The sequence below is a fragment of the Cryptomeria japonica genome, chromosome 4 (genome assembly GCF_030272615.1).
Source record: "Cryptomeria japonica chromosome 4, Sugi_1.0, whole genome shotgun sequence".
Taxonomy (NCBI): domain Eukaryota; kingdom Viridiplantae; phylum Streptophyta; class Pinopsida; order Cupressales; family Cupressaceae; genus Cryptomeria; species Cryptomeria japonica.
The window spans coordinates 664,554,630-664,565,365 of record NC_081408.1 but is presented as its reverse complement, the minus strand read 5'-3'; positions in this window follow the sequence as shown (position 1 = coordinate 664,565,365).

The window sequence follows — 10,736 nt, the reverse complement described above, 5'->3', positions numbered from 1 at the left end:
GACTGCAATATTGTAATTAAGGACTGTTGTTGATTTAAGATAGGCTTGTTATTGATGATCAAATGCTTCCCTAGTGAGACCTCTATCTGTTTTGTTTATTCAATCATAGATGCCTCATTAATACTTGGCATCTTGATTTCATGGGGCAAAAATGTATGTAGTAGGTTTGATTTTGCAAGGTATGTAGAGGTAACAGATTTGGGCAATAATGTCTACAATGGACATGATGAACATGCTAGGCAATTGTCTGTCATTTATTCTTATTCATACTCAGTTTGCAAAACTTGAGTAAGCACTTGATCATCCCCTTAGATTTCCATAAAGGTACTTTTTTCAATCACCATTAGTGTTTCCAAAGTTCAATCTATCTTCTTTCTCTTCACCTAAGTTTGGCAAAATAGACTTATTTGTTTCTTCATGTGCTTGAGCTAGAGGGTACAAAATAAGTTTATTGGTACTATCCACATTGGAAATAGTCATATCCCCAGACTTGCAACCTATATAGGTATCATTTGTGACCAAACAAGGTCTTCCTAAAATGATTGTATATTCTCCTAGAGTAGCTTTAGGAGATAAGATCATGAAGTCGGTCGGATACTCCCAAGAGTCCAAGGTGACAACAAGATATTCTATGATACCATTTGGTTTAACAGTAGAGTTATTAGTCAATTGAAGGATAGTAGGATTAGGCCTTATATTTGTGAAATAGAGATGCTACATAATATCCTTATTCATGACATTGATAGAAACTCCTAGTCAATGAGGGCCTTTTGAATTGCTATACCATTAATGGTCACATCTACCAATAGGCTACTAGGATTAGTATATTTATTCACAACTACCTTTCTGAGAATAATATCTCCTAACTGACCCATTACATGAACTGTTGTTGGATCTTTCTTTTTCCTGCCTAGTTTCCTAAGGCATGCATCCCTTATCACCTTACTATAAATGGGTACATCTTTAATGGCCTGAAATAAGGGTATTTTGACACAAACACATGCTTTAGTTGATCCAATAAATCAAAGGCTAGTTGTATCTTAGGCTTTGTGGTTACCAACCTATGAGGAAATGGTGGTAGTGGATATTTTTATTAGATTATCTCATCAGACTATGATTGATTTTCTTGAAGAAGGGGGTCTTGTGAGGGAAAATTGGTATTTGTATTTTTTCCTTCCATAGGGATCTCAGTGATAATAGGAGAAGTAGGTGTTGGCAAGGTTTTCCTTGAACGCAAGTGTATATCACTTATGTTCACAACATATGCATGATATGAAATAAAATTTTTGGAATAGGCTTGTTGTTGTTGTGGTCTGTTATTAGGATTGGGTGTAGGTCGAGTTGGTAACTCAGTAGGCTTGGGTGCATTGGTATTTGCCTTTCCATTTGTAGGAGGCATAATAGTTGGTTGATTAGATTGTGCTTGTGGATGTAGGTAACCAATTGTCTGATTGGACCATTGTTTCCCTCCTCTCCATTATGGTGGTTATTGTCAGTTTCCTGGTGGGGGTTGCCACTGAGGAGGATCAGGATTTTGACAATTTGACCAAGGATTTTGTTGGTAATTCCATGGTTGTTGTCCATATTGAACAAAGTTTGGAGAGTACGATGATTGTCATTGATTATTAGGTGCATAAGAGTTTGAATAAGGACCACTAAAAGATAGAGGGTCTAGAGGCATACCTTGTCTTGGGGCCCATGACCTCCCTTGTGAAATGTAGAAGATCTAGCCCTCATCATCTTCAATTGGTCTAAATTTTGGTTGCACTTGTTTTCTTTCTATATTGTCCACTCTCTTGCATCTACAATCTCTTTTCTTTTGTTTGCAATGGGGACAAAATTCAGCCCACATTGCCTCAGCCTCGTCATGTTTATGCTTGGCTTAAAGTGTGTCCAATTGTGTAGCCATGTTGTTGATGATATCATGTTTGTAGTCCTTTAGCAAATTTGTTATTTCCATCCTTGAACACTTGAAGTTGTCTTGTTTATGCCAGGTGTGTAACCTTTAGTTTTCTTGTGAGTAGCTTTGGAATAGTTTTGCAAAAGCTTCCTTATATCACCCCAGTCATCTTGAGTAATATCTCCTCCTCCCACAAGGTCCAATGCATCCATGCATTCATCATTAATTATTTTTAAGAAGACCAAATTTTCAAGTGCAAATCATTTTCATAAACCCAATTTACACCAATTATGCTTATGAGGTGCAAATCGGGTTTATAAACCCAATTTATACCTCCATTTTACTTATTTGCTTCTTAGGTGTAAATTAGGATTATAAACCCAAAATGCACCTTGGCAAGTGCAAACAAGGTTCACAAACCTGATTTACACCTATTTATGACACTTTGTGTTATTTTTGTCCCTTTGCACAAATCAATTAGGATTCTTTTGTTGGATTTAAGTCCATTTTTCCAACCATTTGGATTGCGTTTTTTTATTCTAAGTTGCTTGAGGCCGTGGGAAATAGGTTTTTCAAATTTGATTCAAGATTTATCATCTTTCTCGGGTATGTTCTTCCTCTCTCCATGTTCTTCATTTCATTTTTGTGCTTAGGGTTTTCGATAATCCCTTTTTCATATCTTCAAATGTAATGATTTTGAATGCATTATGTTTTCATTCGATTTGATTATGGCTTTCCCCTTAGTGATATTGTTTAGCTCTGTGGACCCAGGCAACACTCACTATTTTCATAATTTCATTTTTTGTATCATTTTTAATTCTACCCAAAGAATGGTGAGGTGTGGGTCCTTGAACCTGAGCTCCACCAAGTTTTGGTAGAGTTTAGGATCAATGGTCGACACCCCACCTCTATCTTGTCATTCATTTTTACTTCTCTATTGTACAAGGTAGGGTCGTAGGCCCACCATGCACCACATATTGTAGTGGCGCATGGTGGATCTGTGACCCCCGCCCTGCATTATGTCAATGTTTTACCCTTCGCACTTTTGCATACACCAAAGATGGTTATTGGTGGGCCGTAGGCCCCCATGCACCAAATCTTGGTGTATGGTGGGTCCACAACCCTACCAAACACCAATATTATTACTATGTCTTTCCCATTGTGTAAGGTAGGTTTACAAATCTGCCCTACACCAAAGTTGCCAAGTTACTTGAAGGTGTATGATGGGTTTGTAATCCTGCCTTGCACCTTTCTTTATCATTTTCTTTCTCAAGTGTATGGCAGAGATATAAACCTACCATACACCTTGTTCTTCCCATTAAGTGTAAGTGGGGTTTATAAACTTGAAATACACTTATTAGCCACACTTTCTCATAAGTGTATTTTGGGCTTATAAACCTAAATTGCACTTATTTCACACACATAATTGGGGTTTTAAGCCTGATTTACCTCAGAATTACTAAGATACAATGAGGGTTTTGGAAACCCTTATGGTCTTAAATGCATTACTTTTAGGAGATTGTTCAATTCAAAGTGAACAAAATAGTTGATCAAGTTGCACTTCTACATTACTGATGATTTTTCCTGTTACAATGTTTCCATTATACAAATGACATAAGCTTCTCTACGAAAGAAGGCAATAAAGTTCAAGAAACAAGACCCCCGTCTGGTCTTCCTACCTTCTTCAATCACATCAAACATAGATCACATAATGGATACAGAGATAGGTCATGTTGACCTATCAGAGTTTCTAAAGAGGGTTGAGCAACCTCCATCATATTATAAAATAGAATCTAGCATCAATAGTGGCATCCATAATTTAGTTGCAACTTTCCATATGTCTAATCAAGGCCGTGAGTTCATCATGGCAGTTGTGAGTCAATTTGATTCAGTTAGCAAAAGTGTAAAAAATGAAAATAGAAAGAAATTGATCAAGCTTGATGAGGATTTCTTCGACACCATCTTCAAGTGTCCCAGCATTGAGAAATACTCAGACATCACTATTCAATCAACTCTAGCCTACTATGATAGAAATTTTGACAAATGTAGGAAAAATATAAATGATAATTGGTTGAAGACACCAAGGCCTACAATTGCTAGATGGTTGCAGACTCTCCCTAGAAGTGACTTCATTGAAACATTAAATTATTTGAATGAGTAGGGTGAAATTTCTTCCCACTTCTAACACCTACTATTAATGGATGTGTCAATATATCTATGTTATCAGACAAATCAAGGAAAACATATTTTGGTGCAGTCACCAGTTAGGAGGGACCTCAAAGAGATCAATATAGGTCAGTTAGCAAGAGTAAACACCACAAAAACACAAGGATATGATTGAGGTAATGCAGAACTAAATGAATTATATCATGAAAACTGATTACAATCAACCGATAACAACCGGGTTACATAAACCAGCTCACTGGCCTGCTAGAACATGCTCAATTACAGAACAAGTCACAACCGGGACCTCAAATATTAGGATCTATCTCCTATGTTATATATATTAAATTATCTCTACTTATATTTCATTCTAATGCTCAATTACAATTATTCATATGATCCAAGGGTATCTAATCAGCCCAAAAAGGGATCAAATGTTGAAGATCAAGACCTAACATGTAAAAGAACAAGGTTGGCCTCCGCCAAATAAATTCCTCCAAAAAATTCAAAGGATGAAGTGTAGATCAAAGGGAAGCTCGGCCACATGCCAAGGAACATTGAAATCAACACTCAGGGATCCGCAAGCTATGAAAGGGATTCGGTAGGTCCTGGTAGATTATAAATACAAATAGGTCAAAGCAACCAGTACCAGAAAACTATCTTGCAAACCGGTAGCGATAACTTGCCAAAAAATGATCCAAATGCTCCACGGTTTGTGAATAAGGTGGATGATCAAGTCTTCAAGAAAAATCCAACTCCTTGAGATCTAGTGAGCCAATGCCAGAAAATGCATAATGAAATTTTTATACTGCAAAACAAAAAGCCAAAACAGAAAGGAAATATTTTTGGTTGATGCAATCTTGCCAAGAACCGGGGATGCTCCTGTATCAAGCATCTGAGGTTGTTGAAAAAAAGTGAGTCTCTCACTTTCCAGGGGTCAAAGGAAAACCAAGATGGTCTACCTCTGCCTTAGAAATCCAAGATGAATCTTCAATTGGTCTGTCCTTCCACTTTACAAGATACTCCTTATACTGACTGCTCCAGGTATTACGCATAATCCTACTATCCAAAATGTCTTCAATCTGATCCGGCTCCTTCCACGACAACTGTTTCTCCAAGTTTGCAATACTTTCCTCATTGAATTAGTTCATGATACTGATGTAGGTCTACAATGTTAAATACAGGTGGAATACTCAGACTATCCAGTAATTCCACTTCATTTGCATTTCTAGAACTAAACTTTCTCAAAATCTTGCAAGGTCCAAACTTCCTCATCTGCAACTTGTTATAAGTTCCAATCAGGAATCTTTCTTTTCTTAGATACACCATTACTTCATTGCTAGCTTCAATTTCCTTAGGTCTCCTCTTCTCATATTCTTTCTCCTTATACATGTTGTTCATGTCCTTCAAATGTTGCTTAAATTGAATATGTAAGTCCTTTATGTGGTCTGCAAATTCTTTTGCTTCTGCACTTCTCCGGTCTTCACTGCTAATATCTCTTAATTCTAATATACCTCTAGGGTGTGCTCTGGTAATAATCTCAAAAGGTGTCCTTTCAGTACTCCTATTTACTAAATTATTGTAGGCAAACTCTGTTGTGCAAGAATCAAATCCCAACTTCTGGTTTTGTCTCCAACTAAGCATCTTAACAAATTTCCCAAGCTCTGATTAACTACTTATGTTTATCCATCAGTCTGTGGATGAAAAGTAGAATTGAACTTCAAATCTGTCTTCATCTTCTTCCAAAGTGTTCTCCAAAAATAACCAACAAACTTAGTATCTTTGTCTAAAACTATTCTCTTAGGTAATCAATGCAATCTCACCACTTCCTTAAAAAATAGGTCAGCTATATGCACTACATCTGATGTCTTCTTACAAGGTATGAAATGAGCCATCTTCGAGAATCTATCCACCACCACAAATATAGAATCATTCCCTCTCTATGTTTTAGGTAATCCAAGTATAAAATTTATGCTTATATCCTCCCAAGGTCTCTCTGGTACTATCAAAGGTTTATACAATCCCATATTCTGACTACTACCCTTTGCAACTTGACAAACTCTACAACTTTGCAAATATTTCCTAACATCCTTATGAATTTGGGGCCAAAAGTAATGCTCACTCACCACTACTACTATTTTATCAATACCAAAATGTGTGGCTAATCCTCCACTATGTTTCTTCTTTATCAGATTCTCGCTCATAGAACTCTTAGGCATGCACAACTGAACTCCTCTGAGTAAAATCCCATCCTAAATCAAGTAATCCAACCACTTGCTTCTATCTACCATAATCGGTTCTCTACATTCTCTCCAAGGTTCTACAAAATCTGGTTCATCATCATATAAGGTATTCAACTCCTCAAATCCTAATACTGTCACTCTCATCTCTGTCAACAAATATCTTCTTCTACTCAATGCATCAGCAACTTTGTTAGATTTTCCACTTCTATGCTTCAACACAAAGGTGTAACTCTGCAAAAATTCTACCCATCTCATATGTCTCTGATTCAACTTACTCTGACTATTTAAATACTGCAAAGCTTGATGTTCAGTATACAACACAAACTACTTAGGCAATAGGTAATGTCTCCACTTCTTCAAGGCTTGAAATATGGCATAAAATTCTTGATCATACATTGAATATCTCTTTCGGGTATCATTCAATTTCTCACTAAAATAAGCTATTGCTCTCCCTTCCTGACTCAAGACTACTCTTATTGATGTTCCACTTGCATCACAATCCACTTGAAATACTTTGTTGAAATCTGGTAAAGCTAACACAGGCTGCTCAGTCACTTTCTGCTTCAACAATTCTAAACTTTTGTTTGCTCTGGTGGTCCACTTGAATTCCTTCCTATCTCCCCTCATTGTCTCAATCATAGGGTTACAAACTAAACTGAAATTTTTGATGAACTTTCGGTAGAAACTAGCCATGAATAAGTATTTCAATGCATTTCAGAAAAAGATGAGCATGAGAATGAGACTACCAGAAGATGTGGTAAGGCACTTTGCAAAAGACATAGTCTTTACTGTTACCACTGACTTTTGCTTAATGCAAGCAATTGGGCCAAGAGAAGAAGAGATGGAAGACATGAGTTATGAGGTGAACCATGATCTACTATTTGGTTATTCCAATACCCTATTATTATCTCCCAAAGACAAAAAGAAGGCAAAATTGGATATTGTGGCAGTCCAAAATATACCAGCAAAAACCAGTACTGCTCCCGTCACTAATGTGAAAGGAAAGAAAAAGAAAATTGACTCACCTCCAGTGATAAAGACTACAAGGATGACTCAAAGTGTCCTAACCAAAAAGGAACTGACACCTAAAGTATATACAAAGAAGGAGAATGCATCAAAGAAGAGGAATCAAAAACTTATTCTCCAACAAGAATCTAAAGATTCAGATACTGTTAGTGAAGAAGAACCTAAGAAGGTGAAGGCTACCAATAGAGTAGCAAAAATAGTTAAGGAAGTGCCAAAGGCAACTATGCCTATTGATATAGCATCTTTCAATCTTGAAACCTATTTTGAAATAACAATGAAGACACTAGGGAGGAATAGGTTTGACAATGTCAAAGAGAATTTTGATTCCTTCACTATAAATGAGAAAGAGCAAGTCATTCAATAGGTAATCACTGATTTGTGTCATTATAGTAGATATCCACATGAACTAGAAAAGGATATCTCAAATTATTTGTACACTATTCTTTTTAATAAATGGGAGGAAGCCATAAAATTAGAAAAAGAAATCATTGATGAAATATTTGTACAATATTTTTCTGAACTTTCTAAAGATGATATTATTGCTTTAGTCACTTGATACAAATCTCAGTTTACGTTTAAAGCAAGAAGACTGAAGTTACTCAATGGAAGGAGGGAAATTATTGAAATTGAAACCCATCGAATAGCCTATGAAATCAAGATAATGGAAGAACTCATCCAATCCTCTATGAATGAGGATAATGTTGCAGATGATTTTAATCGACCAGAAATGGATGAAGAAGAGATTATTCAAGCTGGTGAGGTCTATCCTCTCAAGAAAAAGGATGACTCTATTATTCATGTTGTTGATGATGTTCAAGACACAGTTGATCTATCTAGAGACAACACTGCACCAGATATGGAGCCTCCTACAATTACTGATGTACAAGTTACCTTAGTTGAGCAACCGACAACTCAACTAAAAGTGGACAATCCACCGGAAATAGAACAGCTAGAGAAACCCCAATCTCCACTGGTCACTGAAGATAATAAGAAGGAGTCTACCAAAAAGGTTGTCACATAGTCCTTTGAAAAGGAAATAGAGAAGAATACAGAAAAAGCAATTATTAAGGTCGTATCCTCTAAACCAACAAAGCAAAAACAAATTGATGAAGATGATGATTGTTCTTTAAGTATTTTAGGACCTATTGATATGAACAACATGAGCACATCAGAAATGATGAATATTGCAAGTGCCATGCAATCTAGAGTGCATAAGAAGAGACTAAAAGAGAAAAGGGCCGAAGCTTAAACAATTCAGACTGCAGTAGATATTTTATCTAGTTTGTTACCAGAAACATCTACAACACATCTACCTACACCTATTAGCAAACTTGGTCAGTTAGTTGCAAATGCATCTGATCAAATCAATTCACTAGCAGATATTTCTCAACTCTATGCTAAAAAGAGTCACAAGAAGAAGTATGGAGAAAAACTAGCAAAGGATATTGATAGTGGAAAAATGGCTTTGTCGCACAACAAAGATTTGTTGAGCAATGCTATTAAAACAGGAGGAAAGTATCTTGCTTCCACCTCTAATGTTTCTTTTTGTTATTCTCATATTTCAAAAAGACAAATAGAAACCGGGCAAGAGCTGGAAAGGATATGCAAGGCATATATCCCACTTTAGGATTATATATTTGCCTTTAGCAAATCTATAGGTGATTTGGATAACAAGCTGGATATCTATGATATTGAGAAGGAAAAGAGACTCCGGTCTCTCAAGGAAATCAAGAGTTTGCTCACATCTCAAGCAGACATATTACAGAGAGCCTACTCAAATGCAGAAGCTATCTTAGCAACTCCCAAAACCTGCACACTGGACTCAATGGAAGAATTCCATACACAACTTATGTCTACAAAAGAGTACATTGAGAACGTGCTAGAGACATGGTCAAATGCTATATCATAGTTGAATCAGAACTTTAATGATATTTTTATGAGATTAGATAATGCATGAACTTTTTAAGTTATTTTTGTATATGTTGAACACTTTGATACAAATTTTCTATCTATCTATCTATCTATATATATATATTGCTTTTTCAAATTGGCATTGTTGTCAAAGGGGGAGTAAAAATATGTATGTGTGTTTTTGAAAATTTTGTATAATGTATGCATTAAGGGGGAGCATGAGTATATGTGTTGTGTATGCACACTTAGCAATATTACTATAAAATTTTCCAAGTGTTGCCATCAATGCCAAAGGGGGAGATTGTTGGATTGATGATGATTGTAATGTATTCATCATATTTTGTCATTGATGAAATACTCACACACACAAAGACATGATTATATTGACTACCGATGTAACTTCAATTATTTACACTATCAACCGTTATACTAAGAGGTTTATCTCTAACCGGTACCTTGTGTTAACCGGTATGTGCATAAGAGACAATCCGTGGTTATACTAATTTGGCATCAAGATGAAGATCAAGATGGAGATCAAGCAGAGATTCAAGGACAACGGTTCATATGTTTTACTCAAACTAGTATTTGATTGATCCAACTGATATTTGGTAATTTTATGATGAGTTACCACATTTCGTGATGAGTTACTAGCACAGACTGCTTGGCGATAATTTTTGTGATGAGTTATGATCACTTGTCCAAATACACTACACCTAGGAAATTTTGTTATGATTTCTTAAGACTGACATGAAATCATAAGGTCTATATATTGACATTGCAATGAATTATTTGATATAAGAAAAAGTGTTATGTTATGTGAGAAAGGAAAAAGAGTTAAGTTGCAGATTTTGCAGTAGAGAAGTGTTGAATATGTTTAGAAGGATTTGATCAAGCAAGTTTTGTGCTACTCAGAACAAATCAAACCATTCTTGTTGTTTTCTAACAATTATAGCAGAATCAAATCCCCTAACCAGGTAAGCTCTAATAAGCTTCAATGTATAAATCCTCTAACAGGGCGATCCATTAGTTTGGATTTAGAAATCCTCCACCAAGGTTACTCCTAAGAGGATACTACCTTTAACAGGCTATAAGCTTCTAATCAAGCTTTGGGATCTCTAACAAGATTCTCTCCTAGAAAAGCACTTTGTAGACCTTAACCAGTCAGTTATCTATTATTGCAGATAGTTAACTTGTGAGTTCCATCTCACTGTGGTTTTTACCTATTTGGGTTTTCCACGTACAAACACTTGTGTTATGGTGGATGCTTTACTTTTTGTGGATGTTGTTATATCATTTTGGATTGCATGCATTGTGTTTAAAAGCTTTGTTAAGTTCATCTACCGATTAGTGTTTGAAGTAGTTTTATTTTTGGTGTCACTGATTCACCCCCCCCCCCCTCTTAGTGTTTTTCAAGTCAATCAATATTTTCCAAAATTCTTATTTCAGTAGTCATTTGGTTCTCTCCTTCGGTAGAAATTTCTATCATCTTTCTG